The sequence below is a fragment of the Anolis sagrei genome, chromosome 3 (genome assembly GCF_037176765.1).
Source record: "Anolis sagrei isolate rAnoSag1 chromosome 3, rAnoSag1.mat, whole genome shotgun sequence".
Taxonomy (NCBI): Eukaryota; Metazoa; Chordata; class Lepidosauria; order Squamata; family Dactyloidae; genus Anolis; species Anolis sagrei.
The window spans coordinates 252,953,079-252,976,079 of NC_090023.1; the positions used below are offsets into that span (position 1 = coordinate 252,953,079).

At 42.6% G+C, this 23,001-nt stretch overlaps 1 protein-coding gene across 2 annotated transcripts in view; it reads left to right on the forward strand.

The window, feature by feature from the left end:
- The first annotated feature begins 10,816 nt into the window (after positions 1 to 10,816).
- FNDC3B (fibronectin type III domain containing 3B) overlaps positions 10,817 to 23,001 on the forward strand; it is a 332,684-nt gene continuing 320,499 nt past the window's right edge. The window contains exons 1-2 of one of the 2 annotated variants that reach the window (XM_067466047.1): positions 10,817 to 11,139; positions 13,328 to 13,394. The gene's annotated coding sequence lies outside the window, so the exon portion shown is untranslated. The remainder of the gene's footprint in view (positions 11,140 to 13,327; positions 13,395 to 23,001) is intronic. The other variant, XM_060767521.2, reaches the window with a different exon arrangement.

The window sequence follows — 23,001 nt, forward strand, 5'->3', positions numbered from 1 at the left end:
TTCGACAAAAGAAGGCCAAGACCTTATAAAACTACTACCTCCAGGATCCCATAGTTTTGACCTAAGGAATCCAAGTGGTGTCAAACTGCATTAATGCAGCTTTAGTTGAACTCAGAAAACCAAACTTGCTTCAGCCTTCTCCATTCCTAAATGATGTAAGTGGAGCAAATCTGCAAATTATTTATGTTCTTATTTTGCTTTTCCCAGCCAAAAGGGAGATGTTGCTCAGGTTATGGTGACCTCGGCCTTAGAGTACACGAGTCCCAGCTTTCTGTTTTGCTTCCGGGATTTCAGAAAGATTTTCAAGCTTAACTATGGGAGGTAGTAATTTTTAATGATATATAATCACACAGATAGAAAACACTAACACTTATAACACAAACTAAAATGATGAAAACTACTACCCCCTCCCCAAATGAGGAGACTCAGACTTGGAGTATGCTGAATTTTGTGTCATATGAGAAATTCTGGTTGTGTAATCAACCACAAACATGTGGATAACACATTGCCTATGTGCTGCTCACATTTCTTCTCTTGGTACTAAATACGTTTTTTTAAATAAAGCTCTATATAGCTCAGATTCCGGTTATTTGAAATGCTATGTTCTCCCAAAAAAGCTTACCTATGTTTTGAAATTTTTGGGGAGATCCTTCTCTCTTTTTCACTCCATTTGCAGGTATATCTGGGGGAGCATGGGAGAGTGCTTTTTTGGTGACTGCTCCAAAGCTCTAGAATTCCCTTTCTGGAGAAGTTAGAATGGTAGATTTGTTGTTGAGAAATGGTAGATTTGTTGTTGAGAAATTATAATGCGACATTATGAATTATGAGACATGGCTCCATGGGGATACACAGCACACCCACTTTTCCTTTTCCATTTTGCCTGGTAATAACCTCTCATGAATTTCCTTGAAATGTTGTCTCACCACACCTTGAACTTCAAAGAAGGATTTCCCAAATTACATTTCCTCCTCTATGTCCCAAACCAGAACCATCTTTGTGACACCCATTGAGATGACCATCACCTTAAAGCACTCGTTTATCTGGATTAACCCCATTGTTTCTACTGGAGCTATAATATTACGCCCATTATCAATTGCCCCAGCACATTCCTTTCCAATCATGGCACTCTCATGGGCAGATGGATAAACTGACATACTCTTCAGAATAATCCAATGAGTTTATTAAATTTCCTGCCACAACAAAGACCAACCAGTGATGATGTCAGATGGAGTCCAGGACCAATTAGGGAATGGATCCTAGCTGGGGACTTTCTGAGTTAATCAAGAGTGGAACTGTATTGTTGAATAGCTGTCAAAATGTACTAAATATGCTATGTGGTCACAATTGCAGTATGTTAGTTCTTTTAAGTGCTGTCTCCTCTCTGGCCATTGGAAATAGAGCATCTGATTTTGCCTTCAACCCATCTGTGTCTCATTTGATCCTCTGGAAGCCAGGCATTTTGGGCCCAGAACCCACGATTTAGTGGAACTAAACTCACATAACCGATTGAGTGTTCAAAGGAAAGGGTTAGAATAACTTTTTGGATTTTCCTATCGGCAATGCAATTCTAGGCTCCATTAATAGAACAACGTGTCTAGATCTAGAGTACTTATAGTTCTTCTCTATTCTGTTTGGCCAGACCTTACTTGGAAAGCTATGTCCAATTGTGGTCATCACAATTCAAGAAGGATATTGACAGAATGGAACCTTTCCTGAGAAGGGCGACCAAAATGCAAAAGATGTTGAAATCATGCTTTGTGAGGAAGCTCCGTTTAGCCTGGACAAGAGAAGGTTGAGAGGGGACATGACAACCAGGTTTAAATATTTGAAAAAATGTCACATTAAAGAGAGAGCAGGCTTGTTTTCCCCTGCTCCAGAGACTTGGACCTGGAACAATGGATTCAAACATCAGGAAAAGAGATTCCACCTAGACATTAGGACGAATTTCCTGACAATAAGAGTTGGAAATGCTGCCTCGAAGTGTGGTGGAGTATCCTCCTTTGGAGATTTTTTTAAAAAGAGGCTTTATGGGAGTGCTTTAATTGTGTATTTCTGCATGGCAGGGCATTGCACTAGATGGCCTTGTAATCTCTTCCAGCTCTGCTTCTACATTATGACCTCTGCATCCACAGAGATACATTTCTAAACTTTCTGTGGATATGCAAAGCCATTGATACTAGCGAAGCCTATTGAACTGAAGGACATCTAACCCAAAAATACCATAGAGCAGGTCTGCAGAATGTGTGGCCATCCAGGTGTTTTGGACTTCAGAATCTTAGAATTCCTGGCGCTTGAACAAGCTGGTTAGAATTTTTGGGAATTGGAGGCCCAAACATCTGGAGGGCCACAGGTTGTGTGGGCTTGTCATGGAGTTATGGTAGATATCTCGATAATGCCCAGAGAGGATATATTTTGGCAGATGTAAATAAATGAAACTGCGGATACTATGCCTGCAGATATGGGAGTTGTACTGCAATAAAAATAGATACTTTAATGATTCAACTCATTATTCTTCCCTTACAAAGAAAATATATATATACTAGGTTTTCACTTGCACAGCTCTCTTCACCCAAAGATCAAATATCCCCAGACTCATAGGCTTTGGTATCTTCAGGGGGAGATAAAATATTCCCAGATTCAAAGGTCCTGGCATTTTCATTCTCAATTCTCCCTCCCTTAAATTTATTTGAGCAATGATTGATCCTCCACCTTGTGCAACTGTGGAGCAGAACAAACAATTCTGCACTTGTATGCTTGCCCACTATGTCCTGCCTCATGCACAGAGGAGGAACTGTTTAAAGCTACAGACAATGCAGTTGCTGCGGCCCATTTTTGGTCTAAAACTATTTAGCTGCTTGTGATTCCTTTATTTTATCAGTTTTAAACTTATTTTATGCAATGTTTTGACACAAAATAAATAAAAAACCTGACACACCAGTTTCTTGATGGGTAGCCATGCCTGTAGCAGTAATTGTCTCAATCTTTTGAATCAGCATCTTTGTCTAGCTCCGAGAGGCTAGGTCCTTTTGTTTTGTCTTGCTGTAATATAGAGTTCATTGTTGGAGTAGAAGCTTGGTCTTGGATCAGGATGTGACACAGTGGGGAGGCTGTGGCAAAGTCTGTGGTTCCTCGCAGATAGGGAATTGCCCATTCTGTTGGGTGATCCAAAATGTCCAGAGACCCTATCATTCCAGATGGCCTGGCTTTCAGCCCTCCGAGGTCCGGTCTGATAAGAGCCATTTACTTATTGTCCATGCAAATGGACTTGGTGAAATCCTTTGTTAAGGAATTATTGGCTCAGGAAGTTTGGAAACTCCAAGAGCCATGAGCTGATGGCTTTTATGAAACAGGCTGCTTTCCTTCATATTTTTCATATAGGTATTAATACATATAGAGAATAAGGAATGAGGCAGGGGAGCATACACAGAGTTCATAGGAAAAGGGGGAATTATGCAGGGTCTAAGGGGAAGTCCTGTCAGCTTCCCAAAGTCCATAAAAGTTCATAAAGTTTGGCAAGACCTTATAAAAGTTCATATAAAGTTCACAAAAGTTCATGGAAAGTCCATAAGAGTTCATGGGGGTGTATAGAAGGCCCTAGGAGCACTGAGTAGCCGAAGTCCATTAATAAAACGGGAGTTTCATTCATAAAAAAAGGAATCTAATTAATAAATAACAGCCAAATTGGTCAGATGCTAGTTTGGGTTACAGGGGCGTTGCAATGTGGGGCCATGGAAGAAGCCTTAGGTTCCCACATGGGGGAGAGATAACGGATTATGGGATTATTCCAGCCTGGTGTCCCTGGCAAAACTATGAATTTCCTGATTTTGAGCTATCTTTTACAGAGTCCTGGGGGAGGTTATCCACAGTCACATCTGATAACACCATTAAGTTGAAGATCACTCTGCCAAATCAGGACAGTTGGAGGATAAAAATCAAGACTCAACGTTATTTTTGAGGAAAGCTTTTATTTAACAGATTTTAATAGATTAGGATTTTTTTTAATTGCAAAAGCTTATTAGATATAAAGCATCTGAAACATACGAAGAATAACTTTAGAAACACACATAGTCGCCCAATACATACTTACACCAACAGCAGTTGGTGAATTGGAAGGTAGTGAATGAGGAACCAATTTTGGTCTGAAATCAGTACTCTAGTCTTCAAAAGTGTTTTTGAAAAATACTTTGTGTGTGTATGTGGCTTGAAGTTGCCTGTTGACTTATGGTGGTCTCATGTATTACATAAGGGTTGCTTAGGAAAGGAATATGCAGAGGTAGTTTCACCAGTTCCTTCCATTCCTATTAAAGAAGAATGCAGACCATACAGAGCATGACTAGGTTTACAAATCCAGAAATCTTTCACGAGGAGTGCATGTCTCCTGGAAGTTAGGTTTTGAGACTGCACCAAGAAAGCCTATGTGTGCCAGAAACAAGGCAGTATTTTCTAAAAGTAAACTTTGCCAATCCTTTTAAACTCCTTCCCTTTCTCAGTCTCACTGAGCACCACAATATTCCCCCTGTTCCCTGTTTACTCAGATGTTGCAGTGGAGAAAGGAACAGTATTGCAAACTAAGAGAATAATCAGAGTTTTACATGTCTGCTCCATAAATCAGCTGTACATCCGACATGCAGATATTTGGTTGGCCCTCAATACCCACAGATTCTGCATCCAAACTTGAAGATATCTTTCCTTGCCCCTGCAAAAAAATTCAAAAAGACGAACCTTGATTTTGCCAATGTCTATAAGGGACACCATTTTATTATACTATTGTATATAATGGAGCTTGAGCAATCATAGATTTTGGTATCTTGGAACTAAAGAATGGGGAGGTATGTTATTGTTTTAATCACTACCCAAGATGCAGTGAAGAAATTGGTTGATTTTAAAAATAATAATTTTATTAAAGTTTATTATATACATTATTTAGTTAAAAAGAGAGAAAGGGGGTATAATGGGGAAGGAGGGATTGTATGGGAAAGGATGGACAGGATAGGGATAAAGGGGATAGTGATAAGTGAAGATAGGCAAAAAAAAAGAGGTAGGAAAGAAGGAAAGACAGAAAGACAGAAAGACAGAAAGACAGAAAGAAAGAAAGAAAGAAAGAAAGAAAGAAAGAGAAAGGGAGGGGAGTTTTGTCCTTCCCATCTTCATCGCAGTTTTATTTTTAATCTTAATTTCCTTTCTTTCAATATGTATGCTTCTCCAATTCACTCTTCTTCTTTGTGAAGCAAAATTTTCTTTACGTCAATGGATTTGGCTATATTTGTAATATTCTATTCTTCTGAATCATATAGTCCTGAAAGCAGTGGTTCTTAACCTGGGCCACGGACCACCAGTGGGCCACGAGGATGAAAATCTGGTCCGCAATCCTCCTTCCTCTTTATTTATTTATTTTATTATAGTTATTTTATTTCCACTTCTTTCACACCTCCTGCCACTCCTTCTGTCACTTGACTATGGCATATGTTCTGTATCAGAAACTAGAGTTGATGTGATCTATCCAATGCAGTTTTCTGAATTGGCACCCCAAACCAAATCTAAAGTAGACCAAAAACTGATTCATAATCCATAATGGTCCCTGGCCAAAGTGGCCTATGGTTAAGTGGTCCCTGGTCAAAAAGACATTTGGAACCACTGCCTTAAAGGGTTGCCAGTCCATTATTTTCTTAAGTCTTCCTTGTATTTTGTAAGTAATTGGGTCAATTTGTCTATGCTCATGATTTCCATTATTTTGACTCACCATTATTTGTGGTAGGAGTTTCTTTTAGTCTCCAACTTCTTGCATATACTATTCTGGCAGCAGTTACTGGCTCCTAGAGGAGCTCCCAGTGGTGCAGTAGGTTAAACCCTTGTGCTGGCAGGACAGAAGACCAACAGGTCAGAGGTTCGCATCCGGGGAGAGTGTGGATGAGCTCCCTCTGTCAGCTCCAGCTCCCCATGCGGGAACACGACAGAAGCCTTCCACAAGGATAGTAAAGCAGTAAAGCATCAAAACATTTGGGTGTCCCCTGGGCAATGTCCTTGCAGATGGCCAATTCCTTGCAGATGGCCAATTCTCTCACACCAGAAGTTTCTCAAGTTGCTCCTGACATGAAAAAAAAGGAGTTACTAGGTAAATGAAAAGTATGTCATTGTTCGTATCTATTCTCATGTCTGTAATTCCCAATAAAAATATTCTGGTTTTAATTGTATTTTAATGTTGAGTCTTTTCTGTGACACTTCTTGAATTTCTTTCCAGTATTTTTTTGCTTTAGTGCATGTCCACCACATGTGGTAAAATCTGCCCTCTTGAGTTTCACATTTCCAGCATTTATTTTGCATGTTTTTATAATACTTTCCTATTTTTTGTAGAGTTATATACCATTGGTACATCATTTTGTAGCAATTTTCCTTCAAATCATATGCGTATGTTGTTGTTTTTCAATTTGTGATTCCATATGTACTCCCATTCTTCCATCTTTATTGGTCAGCCTATATTGGCTGCTCATTTGATCATACATTCTTTTACTTGTTCATTGGGTTGATATTTTTCTTCTGTATTAGTTATTTATACTGCACTTTTTTTCCACATTTGAGATTTGTGGATACTTACAAAAATTAAAACAGCTACTATTAAATGAGGGCACGAAGAGTCAGAGACAACTGAACGAATGAACAACAACAACCATTAAATGTTCACATTACTAAAAGCACACAAACCTTACAATATAATAAAACTATCAATAGCATTCAAACCATTTCAAAACACACAATTAAAACAGACCCCAGTACTGTAGAATGGAGGGTGGAAGGTTGTATGCTTATTAGTTGTATCTCTCTTTTTTGTTTTCCTTCTTTCAGGTCTGATACATTTCTACAGAGAAGAAAAGCCCACTGAGCTCTATAAAGCACTGATTATTTTTTTTTGTAGAATCAGATAATTATGGTTGGAAGAGATCATAAGGGCCATCCGCCTCCAGCACAAGGTAAAGATGTGCCAACCCAAAATGAGATCTTATGCAGGTGTCATTCAAATAAGTGTGTAAATGGGACTTAGTCTGAAATGCATTCAAAGGGTTCCAACCATATTAGTTTTGGGGTATTTTCAAGTTGTTTGACTTTATGGCAAAACTAAGGTGAACTTCGCCACATCATGACAAGACTTGAAAGCTTAGAGAAGACAATGATGCTGGGGAAAATAGAAGGGAAAAGGAAGAGGGGCCGACCGAGGGCAAGATGGATGGATGGTGTCCTTGAAGTGACTGGTTTGACTCTGAAGGAGCTGGGGGTGGCAACAGCCAACAAGGAGTTCTGGCGTGGGCTGGTCCCTGAAGTCACGAAGAGTTGGAAGCGACTGAACAAATAAACAACAACAAAGGTGAACTTCTCACATGGCTAAATGGGGATTCAAGCCCTGGCCTCCACAGTCATAGCCCAATGCTGAAACCACTTGACCATGCTGCTAACCTTGGTATCTGCTCACTCAACACCCATTAGTGTTCAGATGTTGCTGAACTGTACTTCCTAGCATGCTGACTATAACTTCTGGGACTCAAAATCCAACATTTGGAGGGCTTCCCCAGAATAGGATACAGGCAGGCAACCTGTGGTTCTCTGGATGTTGTTTCATTGCAATTCCTACTAGCTCTAGCCAGCATATGCAGTGATGAGGGACCATGGAATGTCTGGAAGGCCACACATTGCAAGGAAAAGTATCTTTGCAATTCTACATTGTAGAATTAATGCAGTTTGACGCACTTTAACTGCAGTGGCTATGAAAACTGAGATTTGTAGTTTGGTGAGGCGCCAGTGGAAAAGGCTAAAGACCTGGCCAAACTACAACTCCTAGGATTCCATAGCATTGAGTCAGAGAAATTAAAGTGGTGCCAAACTGCACTAATTCTCTAATGGAGATGCACCCTGGTACTGAAGTCCAGCAACATCTGGAGAGACTCCTGGGAGTAGATGACAGGGAGGCAACTGATGACTCTCCAGTCCTTGTCCCTTTGCAGCACCAGCAGCTTTAGTGCATATGTGCAGCATTGGGGGACGATGGGGACTGCTGTCCAGTGGCTTATGCAGGGCCAGACATTGCAAGGCGGGAAGGCATCCTCACTAGAGCAGGACAGGCCTTTAGGGCATGTCTATACGGTACAATTAAAGTTTGACACCACTTTAACCACAATGTCTCAAGGCTACAGGATCCTGGGAGTAGTTGTTTTACAAGAGTGCCAAAGAGTGCTGTTGCCTCGCTGAACCATGGATCCCAGGATTCCCTAGCCTTGAACCATGGCAGCTGAAGTAATTCTACTGTGTGGATGCATCACTGGCTTGGCCTCCGTGCCGTTGGACAGGTGTGGGTGTGTTTATATCTATTGTCGAAGGCTTTTATGGTAAAAATCACTGGGCTGTTGTAGGTCTTTCGGGCTATATGGCCATGTTCTAGAAGCATTCTCTCCCGACTTTTCACCTACATTTTGGCAGGCATCCTCTGTGATTGTGAAGTCTGTTGCATAACTATGAAAATGGGGTTTATATATCTGTGGAATGTCCAGCGTGGGAGACAGAACTATTGTATGTTGGAGCTAGGCGTGAATGTTTCAGTTGGCCACCTTGATCAGCATTTGATGGCCTGTGATTAGTTGGCCCTGATTGTTTCTTGTCTGGAATTCACTTGGTTTTGAGTGTTTTTCTTTATTTATGTTATGATTTTAGAGTTTTTTAAAATACTGGTAGTGAGATTTTCTTCATTTCCATGGTTTCTTCCTTTCTGTTGAAATTGTCCACATGCTTGTGGATTTCAGTAGCTTCTCTGTGTAGTCTGACATAATAGTTGTTAGAGTGGTCCATCATTTCTGTGTTCTCAAATAATATGCTGTGCCCAGGTTGGTTCATCAGGTACTCTGCTGGTTGAAGTAGTCTACAGTGCCTTTCATGTTCCTTGATTCCTGTTTGGGCAATGCTGCATTTGGTGGTCCCTATGTAGACTTGTCCCTGGATATTCCACAGATATAGGTAAAGGTTTTCTCCAGCGACCTTTTAGTCAACAAGTTCAACAGCTCAGTGCTTTAACCCACTGTGTCACCAGGAGCTCCACAGATAAAGATAAAGGTTTTCCCCTGACATTACGTCTAGTCATATCTAATTCTGGGGTGTGGTGCTCGTCTCCATTTCTTAGCCAAAGAGCTGGCGTTGCCCATAGACACCTCCAAGGTCATGTGGCTTGCATGGCTGCATGGAACACCATGATATATAGATATATAAACCCCATTTTCCTAGTTTTCCAACAGACCTCACAACCTCTGAGGAAGCCTGCCATAGATGGAGGTGAAACGTCAGGAGAGAATGCCTCTAGAACATGGCCAGGTGATAGTATGATAGCTGGGTCCGGAAGCTCTGAGCTTTATGGAGATGCCACAAAGGCGGCTGTGAATAAGGGAAGAGAGGGGGCGGAGTGAGAGCGAAGGTAGGATAGAAAGGAGGGGATGCTTAGGGTAAGGGTTAGGACAAGGTTTAGGGATTGGTTTAGGGTAAAGGTTAGGGGCTACGGTTAGGATACGGTTTAGGGTTAGGGTAAGGTTTAGGGCTAGAGTTAGCATAAGGATTAGGGGAAGGATTAGGGTTAGGGTAAGGTTTAGGATTAGCATAAGGATTAGGGTAAGGGGTTACGGTTAGGGTAAGGTTTAGGATTAGGGTAAGATTTAGGGTTAGGGTAAGGGGTTACGGTTGGGGTAAGGTTTAGGATTAGCCAGGCCCCGTAGCCAGGATTTCGATTCGGGGGGGGGGGGGGCTGAGTTTGATTCGGGGGGGGGGGCTGAGTCTGAGTGAAAGAGGGTCTAGCCTAGCAAACCTTTTGTATCGTTACCCCAATACCCCCATGCATATGGGGTATATTGAGCATGGTGATCAGATCATGATATGAATAAACATAACAGTTTAAATAATGCACCAGTAAGGCCTTTTCGCGGACCACCATGAGAATTTGGAGGGGGGGCACTGAAGCCCCTCAACCCCCCCCCCCCCCCAGCTACATGCCTGGGGTTAGGGTAAGGTTTAGGGTTAGCGTTAGCATAAGGGTTAGGGTAAGGTTTAGGGTTTGGGTTGGGGTAAGGTTTAGGGTTGGGGTAAGGTTTAGGGTTTGGGTTAGCGTAAGGGTTAGGTTTAGGGTTTGGGTTAGGTTTAGGGTTTGGGTTAGGTTTAGGGTTAGGTAAACGTTAGGGGTTACGGTTAGGGTACGGTTAGGGCTGGGGTTAGGGTTAGCGTAAGGGTTAGGTTTAGGGTTTGGGTTAGCTTAAGGGTTAGGGTAAGGTTTAGGGTTTGGGTTAGGGTAAGGGTTTGGGTTGGGGTTAGCGTAAGGGTTAGGTTTAGGGTTTGGGTTAGTTTAAGGGTTAGGGTAAGGTTTAGGGTTTGGGTTAGGGTAAGGGTTTGGGTTGGGTTGGGGTTAGCGTAAGGGTTAGATTTAGGGTTTGGGCTTTAGGGGAAGGTTTAGGGTTTGGGTTAGGGTAAGGCTTAGGGTAAAGCTTAGACTTACAGTACGGTTCAGGGTAAGGGTTCGGGTTTCACCATTAAAGAACTCTTACATTCCTTCTATATTATCTGTCTCCGGTCTGGCTTACATTAGCTAAGTCTCTCCTGCGCAAACTGCGTAAGGCTCGGAGTTTCCGGACCCAGCTATCATACCATGGCCATATAGCCCGAAAAAACCTACACCAACCGGGTGCGTTTCTAGTTTGCTAAGCGCCGGGCCCTCCCCCTTTCCCTTCTTCTCTTCCTGGGCTGGCTTTGCTGCGCCTGCACCCCCTCCCCTCCCTCCCTTCCCTTCCCCTTTCTGATTTTCCACTCCTCCTCCTCCTCCTCCTTTTTTTCCCACAGTAGCCTCTACTCCAGACTGTATGGTATGTGGGCTGGTCCCAGATCCCCATGTGGTCCGACATCACTGACATGGCGGAATCCCCCTCCGACGCCGCCTGAGAGTTAGTTCTCCCGGCTCGGTCCTCGCCCGCTGGAGCCAGGCGGAGGTGGTGGTGGAGCAGGAGCAAGAGCAGGGCGGCCTCAGACTCAGCCTCAGCCTCCCTCCCAAGGAACACCACCCCTCTTCTCTCTCTCGCTCGCTCTCTTGTCTCTGGACTTCGGGTGCTGCTCCCCCTTTTCCAGCACAAGGTAAGCCCTGCCGCCTCTTCCTCCTCCTCCTCCTCCGCCTCGGTTTATTCTCTTTCCCTCCCAGGCGACGAGGCGTAGCATCCAACATGCCACGGATCCCTCCCCACGAGAAAACGCAGCGAGCTTTTCCAGGAACTTGTGGGGTTTCCCTAAGAGCTGGAGTCTGCCTGCTGCCTGCCTCGGCGTTTTCCTTCCCTGCCTCTGCTTTTTTCTGCCTTCCCAATCCGGATTCCTTTTGTTTCAGAGTGGAAACTCCAAGGGGGAACCGGAGTCTGGGGTGGGGAGAAGCCAGAAACCGGGTGCACTCTTCCTCTTGGCCTTTTTGGGGGGCGTGAGAGGCCAAACGGGGCGTGGGAGTTGCGGAGAGGGGAGGGGAAGGGAGCCTCCGAGATGGGACCCCAAAAGTTTGGGGTAGGGAGGGCGTTTGCCTCTCTCTGCACCTCCTCCCTTTCGGAGAGTGTTGCATTTCCTAACTGACCCCCTCCCTGGGGGCAGAGCACCCCCACATTGTGTTCATTGACTGGTCAGAAAGAGAGATTCCGAATGGGAATCGAGGCGACTCCAAATGGGGTTCAAGCCGATTCCAAATAGTATCCCTTCTGGCTGCAGTTTTTTTCAATCTGGGGAGGGGGATTCAGGCGGGTGGGGGGGGGATCTTTGAGGGGGAGATGTGAAGTAGACTTTGGAAAACCGACCAGTTCGGAACTGGGTCCGGTTTCCCTTGCTCTGGGAAAAGGGAAGGCGCCAGGCGGGCTTTGGGGCCAAGGAAAGCCGCTGGGAAAAGGCGGCGGGGCTGCCTCCGGTTTCTTTATTCGGGGGAGGGGGGTTGCTACAGGAGAGAAGGATGCCGTGCCGGTCTCAACCCCCAGGGAAGGAAAGCCAGCCGGAATGCAGAAGTCTTTGGATATTCTGACTTCTCGCCCCCCCCCCCTCCCTGTGCAGAATGGGTGGAGAGAGTGGAGGCACCAGCAGAACCTCACAATCCAGGCAGGCTCCTCGGGGCTGTCTGGTTTCAACCCCCCCCCCTCCCCCGCACACTTAGCTTGACACGTTTCTTTTTGGGGTGGGATCCAGGCTCTCCAGACCCGGGTTTGGCAGCCAGCGTCAAGGCGAAGGTGTGCGTTACAGTTAACCCGTCACTTCATCACACTAGAGTAAAAATCCACTTCAAATCCGGTTTCTGCCTCCTGCAGAATTCTGGGGTTTGTAGTTTAGCGAGGATGTTAAAGGCACCTCCCTAAACTACAAACCCCACAATTCTGCAGAAGGCAGAAACAGGATTTTAAGTGGATTTTTTCTCTCTAGTGTGATGAGGCCACTGGTTTCCCAATCGATTATCTGAGTGCTAAACCCAATGCTTGGTGAACCTGAACCGGAATCCCCGAGAAGCACACCTCGAAGGCTTTCATGGCCAGAATTAACTTAATTGCTGTGAGTTTTCTGGACTGTGTGGCCATGTTCGAGAAGCATTCTCTCCTGACCTTTTGCCTGCATCTATGGCAGGCATCCTCAGAGGTTGTGGAGACTGTTGGAAACAAGAAAATGGGGTTCATATATCTGTAGAATAATGTCCAGGGTGGGTGAAAGAACTCTTGTCTGTTTGAGGCAGGTGTGAATGTTATAATTGGCCACCTTGATTAGCACTGAATAGCCTTTCAGCTTCAAGGTCTGGCTGCATCCTCCCTGGGGGAATCCTTTGTTGGGAGGTGTTAACTGGCCCTAGAATCATAGAATCATAGCATTGGAAGACACCTCAAGGGCCATCCAGTCCAACCCCCTGCCAAGAAGCAGGAAAATTGCATCCAAAGCACCCCTGACAGATGGTCCTGATTGAGTCATGTCTGGAATTCTTCTGTTTTCTGAGTGTTCTTTATTTACTGTCCTGATTTTAGTGGTTTTTTAAAATACTGTCAGTAAGCAGCCCGACCTTGAAGCTGCAAGGCCATTAAGTGCTAATCAAGGGGGCCAATTGCAACATTCACACTTGCCTCAAGCAGGCAAGAGTTCTTTCTCCCACCCTGGATATTCCACAGATATATAAATCCCACTTGCCTAGTTTCCAACAGACCTCACAACCTCTGAGGATGCCTCTCATAGATGCAGGTGAAACGTCAGGAAATAATGCTTCTGGAGCATGGCCGTACAGCCCAGAAAACTCACAGCAACCCACCTTCACTTTGATTCCCAGGGAGAACTGTGCCAAGCCAAAAGGATTGCAAGGCAGTGATGATGAGAATGATGTCTTGGATGCAAAGGTACCGCTGTCAAACTTATGCAAGACCTTATGCTGGGGCCAGGATAGGAGCTGTTATGTATTATTTTCCAGCTAGAGTCTATATTTGAAGGGAGAGGGCTGTTTCCCCCTCAAAGAACTCCACTGCAGGCCAAAAGCAGAGTCCTGAGGGGCAGAGAAGGGGGGGAAAGCCCACCCCTCCCCATAGTCTATATGGGTGCAAGGCAAAGAGTGCCAACCAAGCCCAGGCTGGCTTTTCTGCCCCACAGCACGTAGTGTCTCGCCCTTTTCTGGCCAGGAAGGATGCCTGTCTGCCTGCCCTTCAAGGGAAGGCAAACCAGCCAGCGACTTCTCTCTCCCTCTCTTTCTCCCACCTCCCCTCAGTCTCCCCAGTCTCTGGATTTCCTTTGCCAAAGGCTCTCCTCCGCCCTCCTTCCCACCAATAGAAGGGAATCGGACCAGGAAATGGAATGCTGTTTGGTTTCCTTCTCAACCATTTCTCCACAGCTTGGCCTTTTCTTTCTCCCTTCTCCTGAAAGTATTTTATTTTTTTCAGAGGGGAAGATTCCAATGATTTGAGTCTCCTGTAATTCCACTCAGAGAGATTTCTTTTTTTCCTCTTTCAGATTAAGGTCAGGTTTTTTCTCTCTTTGAAGGCAGAATGTGCCTGTCCTTCCCTTCCTTCTTTTTCATCTCTTTCCTCTTCGGTGAAGTTATCTGCTGGCACTGATGGAGTGGAGATTGTCTCTGTTTGGAGGGAGGCAGGCGTGGGCTGCTGCTGAGTAAGATGGGAATATTGGAGTGTGTTAAGAATGTGCTTCTCCAAACCACACAGGGTAGAGGAGGATCTGTTGAAATCTTGAGGAATTGCTGGAGTTTTGAGCAAATTAATCATGCTGCCAAATATGGAACCTGCTTTATATTGAGGGAGAAGCTAGCCCACTGTTGCTTTCTCTGCCTGAAAGCGTCTTTCTAGAATTGCAGGAGGAAGATGTTGGGAGCTAACATTTCTCTAGAGTGGGCCCTTCGTGTCCACTGAGATTTGGTTCCAGGACTCCTTATTTATTTATTTATTTATTTATCAATAACAGAAGAAACCAAGGGTACAGTTGTGATGTATTTTAAAAATACAAACAAAGTTTTAAAACTTGGCATTATATTAAATATGTGCTATGCTAATAGTATAATATAATATATTGTATATAATATTTATAATATTATAATGTAATGCAATATAATAATATAATTATATATTTATATTACATGTAATATTGCTAATAATATTACAATATAATGGTATGGTACAATACAGTAATATTTAATACTGATATTGTGCTATGCTAATAACATAATATATTGTGTGTGTGTGTGTGTATATATATCGTAAGCCGCTCTGAGTCCCCTTCGGGGTGAGGAGGGTGGCATATAAATGTCGTAAGTAAGTAAGTAAGTAAGTAAGTAAGTAAATAAATGTCCTTTGACCAGTAGCTGGCCACTTGGAGTGCCACTTGTGTCGCTATAAGGAGGCCCTCCATTGTGCATGTGACAGGGCTCAGATTGCATTATAATAGATGGTCTGTGGTTTGCTCTTCTCCACACTCGCATGTCATGGACTCCACTTTGTGGCCCCATTTATTAAGGTTGGCTCTGCATCTTCCAAGTAGTCCAGTCTCTCATTTGGTATCAGCCATGGGTTGAGGTTCCGGGTTTTAGCCTGCCACTTTTGGACTCTTACTTGCTGAGGTGTTCATGTAAGTAACTCTGTAGATCTTAGAAAGCTATTTCTTGATTTAAGGTGTTGGCGTGCTGGTTGATATCCAAACAGAGGATGGGTCAGAGATGTCACTGCCTTGGTCCTTTCATTATTGGCTGCTACTTCCTGGCAGATGTCAGGTGCAATACCGGTGAATCAGTATAATTTCTCCAATGATGTAGGGCATAGACATCCTGTGATAATGTGGCACATCCACTATTTTAGCATGGTGAGATGTGTTCCACACTGGGCATGTGTACTCAGCAGCAGAGTAGCAAAGCACAAGGGCAGATGTCTTCACTGTATCTGGTTGTGATTCCCAGGTTATGCCAATCAGCTTTCATATGATATTGTTTCTAGGACTCCTTGAGGATACAAAAATCCGTGGATGCCCAAATCCCATTATATGCAATAGAGTATGGTATCCTTTAGGAGCCCCCGGTGGCGTCTCCATGTAGTCATGACGGCCACATGATTTTGGAGGTGTCTACGGACAACGCTGGCTCTTCGGCTTAGAAATGGAGATGAGCACCACACCCCAGAGTCAGACATGACTGGACTTAATGTCAGGGGACTACCTTTACCTTTTTATGGTATCCTTTATATAAAACTGCAAAACCAATGTTTCCTTTTTGAGGGATTTTGGAACATTTTCAAGCCATGGATGGTGAAATCCATGCAGAATCCATGAATACAGAAGGCAAATATTATATTGAATGCATATTCCACCACTGCCACATGCACAGTGGAGGACCTCTTTGCAGCAACACCAGAAGCGCTCCAAGTGGCCAGATATTGGTCAAAGGGCATTTAATCAACTACCAAACTTGCAAATTTTGTGTTTTGTCTGTTTGTTTGTTTTGTTCTGTTAAAAATGTAATACAATTGACTGGTTGCCCTTACACGACAAATAAATAAATTGCACCACTGAGCCTCCATTTAGGACCTCCATATAGAAGAGTTTGCAATTCTTGTTTAATATAGAAAGCCACCAGGAAAAATCATTCAGAGTCAATGGGACACTGATGATGTCCATCTCTTTCCCCATCCCACTCATTGGATAAAGTTGAGGTTCATTCTAGACAGAGCCATTGTTTGGAATCTGCTAGATAGGGGCCAGTGAAATGAAACTGAATCCCAATAACAGGGGTTTTGTGTATAGTTGGTTTGTTTTTTAGAGATATGAAGTTCATGCCATTCTGGGTGATATTGTACACACTCATCCCAAAGGTCTGCTTTCTTGGGGTTCTCTTAAATCCAGGTTTGAACCTGGAGGCCCAGGTAACCTCTGTGGTAAGAAGTGCCTTTCATTACACTAGGTTGCTATGTCAGTTGTCACCTTCCTGAAACAGAGATTCCATGGGAACAATGATCCATTCTCTGATGATATTCAGGACTATCTGCTTTAATGCACTGGATGTGGGAAAGCCTTTGAAAACAATTGATACTTTGATTCATAGTAGTGGTTAAGGGGGTACTTGAAGGATATGACTTTATGAGTTCCATACAATTGCTGAGGATACATATCTTTACACAACTAACGACCAAGACCCTGGAAGAAATGTCTTGTTTGCAAGAAAAGAATAATCATAAAAGAATAATAGAACCATAGAGTTGGAAGAGACCTTGTGGGCCATCCAGTCCAACCCCCTGCCAAGAAGCAGGAAAGTCACATTCAAAGCACACCCAACACGGCCATCCAGCCTCTATATGCCTCCAAAGAAGGAGCCTCCACCACATTCTGGGGCAGAGATTTCCACTGTTGAACAGCTCTCACAGTCAGGAAGTTCTTCCTAATGTTCAGGTGGACTCTCCTTTCCTGTAGTTTGAAGCCATTGTTCCATGTTCTAGTCTCCAGGACAGCAAATACAAGCCTGCTCCCTCCTCCCTATGATTTCCCCTTACATATTTATACATTGCCCTCATCATGTCTCCTCTCAGCCTTCTCTTCTGAAGGCTAAACATGTCTAGCTCTTTAAGCTGCTCCTCATAGAGCTTGTTTTCCAGATCCTAGATCATTTTAGTTGCCCTTCTCTCAACACATTCCAGCTTGTCAACATCTCCCTTAAACTGCAGTGCCCAGAACTGGACACAATATACCAATTTGGTCTGACCAAGGCAGAATAGAGGGGTAGCATGATTTCCCTGGATCTAGACACTAGACTACTCTTGGTGCAGGCCAAAATCCCATTGGCTTTTTAAACTGCCGCATGACATTGTTGGCTCATGTTTAATTTGTTGTCCATGGGAACTCCAAGATCTTTTTCACACATACTGCTATTGAGCCAGGAATCTCCACCTGCCCAATGAAGTGCTTTTGGGATGCTTTCTGATACACTTGTCCAGGAACTGAGGTCTTCTGAAGTCTTTGTCTTCCACTTGTGACAGCAACACACTTAGGAGGACCATGGAAAACCATTGTCTGGAATGCCTCTTGAAGGCTAATACCCTTCATTCTATTTCCAGGCTAAAATTTAGCTTTCTAATTAAAGTCTTTGGGGCCTCATTTTCCTCCCAAATGTACATGGCAATGGTTTAAAACTTTTAAGGCCATTTAACTTACTTTAACTTGTTAACCTGTTAAATATGTTTTTAGTTGGTTTACATTGTTTTTGTGGTTTTCTGTTTTATAATCTATTCTGTAAGCTCTTCTGATGAGAAGTATTGGCAGCCTTGTTAATAATAATGATAAAACCATACTCATTAATTGAAGCTGTATGTTTCATCATATTTCTTCCATCTGCTTAGCCATAATTTCCAGTAGAAGTAGTAATTCACCTTCTTGCTAATAGGATTCTGCCATTATGTTCCTACTGGAACACCAGTGATCGTTTTTTTTTACTGCTTTTTTGTCAGGTGTTGTTCTTTATTGTTAAGTTCCAAACTGCATTGGAAGATGCACTTGTGTACCCATCCTTGTTAGTACCAGAGAGACCCAGTTATGCTTGGGATTGAGTTCAAATCCTACTTTATCCATGGGCTTGCTTGAATAGCTTAGAATAAGTCAGTTGCTTATCTCTTTCCCTCAAATTTCCTATTTTCATAATAGGAAAACTAGCAATATGGTTGAATTAAAAGTGGTAGGAACTAGAAGAACTGGAAAACCATGTTTAATGTTGCTTGGACAAAAATAGAAGAAAAGATCTGGGAAGTTTTTCCTCACTTGACACTAATGTACTAAAACTCCTTAGTATTTCTTTTCTTTTTTGGATTGTAGCTCCTATGATCCTCTTGGCTGGCTAGGATGGATAGTGTTGTAGGTAGAAAACATCTGGAGAGCTTCAGGTACACCTCTACACTTAAGATGCTGGATTCGTGAAGATTGTTTTTTGAGATACGTTTTTTCTCACTGGCCTTTACCTTGGTTGCATCACATATGGTAGCAGTGGTCTCCATGATTCATTTCCGCTCCTCTTGTAGAATTCAGCAAAGAGGAAGAAGGAAAGAGTCCCTCTCTTGTAGAAACCTGCCATGTAAGGGAACAGGATGCTAGTCTGATCTCTCACCCAAATGGCTGCTTCTCTAATAACATCACCCTACTTTTCTGCTTAAAAATGAGTTCGGTGAGACTGAACACTCAGGTGAAGCATATAGAAGGTTGTAACTCAAGAGTAGGATTTGTGTGGGTGTGGAAAATTGAATGAAAGTCTAAGAAAAGCTAGGCCTTCATTAATTATTAGCAGTGAGGTGAATGTTGTTTGGAATTTAAAAGTGAATTCTGTAATAATGTATTGTCAAAGGTTTTCATGGCCAGAATCACTCGGTTGTTGTAGGTTTTTTTGGGCTGTATGGCCACGTTCTAGAAGCATTCTCTCCTGGCGTTTCACCTGTATATATGGCATGCATCCTCAGAGGTTGTGAGGACCTCACAACCTCTGAAGATGCCTGCCATAGATGCAGGTGAAACATCAGGAGAGAATGCTTCTAGAACATGGTCATACAGGCCAAAAAACCTAAAGCAACCCAATTCTGTAACAACTTGCATGTTAGGCAGCAGCAAGATGACAATAAAAAAAGAGGTGGCACTTTGTGGGAGATTGACAGGAGATGTGTTGATGAAGGCCTCTTGGTTATATCATTTTCCCTTCATATGTGTGGTGTTGGATGTCTCTGTGCGTAGTCATACTATGCTATTAAAATGGTGTCAAATTGCATTCATTCTACAGTGTTGAAGGACCCTCTCCTAATATACATGTACAAGTCATTTTTCAATTTTGTCATAAGGGAATTGTAGGCAATTGTGGTCCTCTTAATGTGTTTTGCAGTTCCCATCAGTCCTAGTTAGCTTAGGCAATCATGAGGAATTATGGATTCTGCAGTCCAAGAGCATCTGGAAACCCACCTTCACCATAAAGCCATACCACTCCTCCATGTGTTTTATTCCCATCTCTTGTGAAATGTCAAATGTACTGAGAGATGTGTTGAGGAAAAAAGTCCAGCCATCTCTTCTCAGAATGGTCTCTTCCACAATGCAAGCAGACAAAAAGGATTAAGGAAAGAAGCTGGTTCCTGTTGTTGTTTTGTGCCTTCAGGCTGACTCTAACTCATAGTGATCTTATTTTAGGGGTATGGGTGTATACATGCATGTGTGTGCATGTTTGTGTTGCAGGAAATAGTAAGTCACATTTGAACTGAGTCACATGGGATGGTTTTGCATATGCTGACTGAAGCAAAAAATCCTTGTTGGCAATAAATGCTGAAACAGTAACCATCTGAAGACAGTTGCTATGACAGGGTTGCAATCAGTCAAAGTTGACTTGATGGCAATTAACAAGAATAGTTGGGGATCTGTTTCATGTCTTATTAGAAACTCACCACTCAAAGCAATTTCAAAGAGATTGAGAGACATTTTTCCTATATCTTTCTACCTTGCTTCGCAGCCTGTTCAGGCCCTCACAGAGGTTTACAGTCATATGGAAAGCCACATGGCAAAAGAACTGCCATGTGCAATGCATTCTATAAAATCATCTGATCCTATCTTGGTTTGTGTATTGGCTTGTGGAAGCCTTGCTCTGTTTGGTACCCTTCTAGATGCTTTAGACCTTGGCTCTTCCTATTATCTTTCAACATTGGCCACCTTAGCTGGGATGAAAGGGTGACGGGATGAATCAGACTCTCAGGAATCCTGAATTAGAATGGGGAACCATTTATTTCTGTTTCTAAGAAGTCAGGAATTTATGACTACTGAATGCCCCGAAGGCACCAGTTCTCATCTGATCTTGGAAGTGCAGCAGAATCTTGGTTAGTACTGGGATAGGATACCACCACACAGTAGAGCTTAATGGTTGACCCCACCACATTAAAAACTAAGCCCTTCCCTTTGTGTTCTAAGGAGACATTCAGGCTGGAAAATTTTCTATTTTTCCCCCCCATCTTAGATTTTTCTGTAGTAAATGTATTGTTATCTCTATGTATCCCTAATTGTCTGGACTGTTGTAGTGCAATCAATCTTTTAGTGGAATTGAATGTTGAAGTAGTTGTAGTGGAGCAGATTTTTCTCAACTTGAAATGGAGCTGATAAGTAGTGTAGAGAGTGATTAAGTGAAGCTGAAGTACTACAGCTATAGTACAGCAAAAGAAAGTCAAACTGTTGATATAAGATAAATCAGACTCATTTCTCTTTAGATATGTATGTTGAAAATGGCATTCTTTTGTGTGAAATGCCTGGGAAGTAAACTCTGTTTTGTTTACAAAATTGCAAATATTCCAGTAAAATAAATTCCACATAAAATTTTGAGTTTGTTTCAACAGAACATTTAAACCAAATGTGCTAAACCAGATAACCCTACTTAATGCACTGGAAAATCTTTTGGGTGGTTTTTTTTTGTGTGTGGAAAGTTTCCCAGTTTTACTTTTTCCAAAAACCCCACGTCATTGGTTCTAACTACATCAGTATGAATGGATTGGGAAAATGCTTATTCTCCACGTTGCTCATGAGGATGTTTAGTAAGAGGAATTGGATTACTAATTTATTCATTAATTGATAATTAAAACAGAAAAGACTTATGGGACCTTTGAGGACTAAAATTTCTGTGGCATTGCGTTGTGATTGTGAAGAAGTTTATTCAAGCTGAAGAATGTGCCTTTGCAAAAAAAAAACAGCTTTTGAACAATCTTTGATTACTGTTCTGTTTAAAGAAGCAGCTTTCAGTAATTATTGTCAAACAACATACTTTAAAGTGTGTGGGTAAAATCTTAGACATTGGTGGAAGATGTTATTTTTGTTTTCTAGATAGTGTTGGTCCTCTGCATTTGTGGATTTTCCTTTTACAGGTTTGATTATTTGTGAATTTGATTAATATGGTCTTTCTAGGTTCTCAAGTGCAACTTCATCAACTTCTGCTGTAAATTGACCAGAGTGTTGCTGCAGGACCTAGAAATTCTCAGAGAGAAAATTAGCATTCTATAGATGGTTTTCCCATTTTGGCAGCATCCTGCGCCCCTAAACCCAACAAATGGGGGGATGACTGTAGCCAAGTGGTGGAGCACACACTTCACATTCAGCTTTTGGGTTCAATTGCTAGTATCTCCAGGTGAGGCTGGACTACTGAATGCTGACAATCACTGTAGATAATAGCAGCCTAGATGGATCAGGGACCTAACTTGGTGTATGACAGCTTCCTGTGTTTGAAGAAGCAGAAAGCAAACCCACACATTTATGCAGATAATATGTTGAAGAAACTGTTTTGTCTTTGTGCAGAATTCTGGCTTAATCGCTCTCATACATGCAGTCTTATCTATTAACCTTGTAAGCTTATAGCCAAAGAAGGGAGGAGAGGAAAGAGAGGCAAACAGCTTTTGGCAATATTTGTAGGGTCATTTTGCACTGTGATGCCTTTCCTTGGTCATGACACCATCTTCAAGAGATGTTCCATCAAAAAACTAGCCTCCCAGACATTTCAAAAATGCATGGTTCAGCCATAATTCTCCAGCATGAAGTGTTTACATCACAGACCTATTCTGGCAAAAAGGCACTAATGGTGATCCAGAAGCACTAAGCATAATTGGCCGAATGACTGGTGCGGCTGGATAGCCTACACGTCTAACATAGCTCATGTCTGGTCTCTCATGGAAATTGGATCACTTGCCTTTTTTAAAATGGGTGAGCTCATCCAGTGATTTGAGGTCATTGCTGGGATAGTGATGAGACATTTCTGTATAAAGTTTTCCAAGCTCATACCTGAAATACTTACTGGCTACAAATGACGGTGCCATTTATTGAAGACTTGTAAATGATAAACCTTAGTAAACTTTGGCCTCATTTTTAGTATAAAGTTAAGCAGTCCCAGTTCTTCAACAATAAGATTTTTAATTTGGACTAATTCTTTATGCATCACAACCAACACATTGAACTGAGCTCAGAAACAGACTGGTACTTGGTGGAACTGTTGTAAGAAGGGAGTTGTATGCTGTGGGGCTAGTTATGAGGAGCACACAACTCTTTTATTCGACTACAATTCCAGTGGCTATTGGGCTGTTCTTGGACACAATTCAAAGTGCTGACTATAATTGATTAAGTTCTTCATAATTTGCATTGAGGATATATGAAGAACTATATTTTCCTGTTCAGGCTTTGAAGTCTTTGGGAGAAGACCTTCTCTTAGTCTCAGCTCTCTTGTGGGTATTATTGGTTTGGAGTGTGAGCAAAAATGCCAAATCACATATATTTGTCCATAAAATACATTAACAACATTTTATATAAAAGACAGGCAAACACATCCACTTAAGTAAGCAAACAGGTAACACACACACAAATATTCTCCCCACCAATCAAAATACAAAATGTTTGTACACAAGCCCATGGGCTCTGTAGGCAAAAAGCCACATTTCCTTCCTATCACTACCCAGAAATTACATTTTTTTCTATTTTTCCATG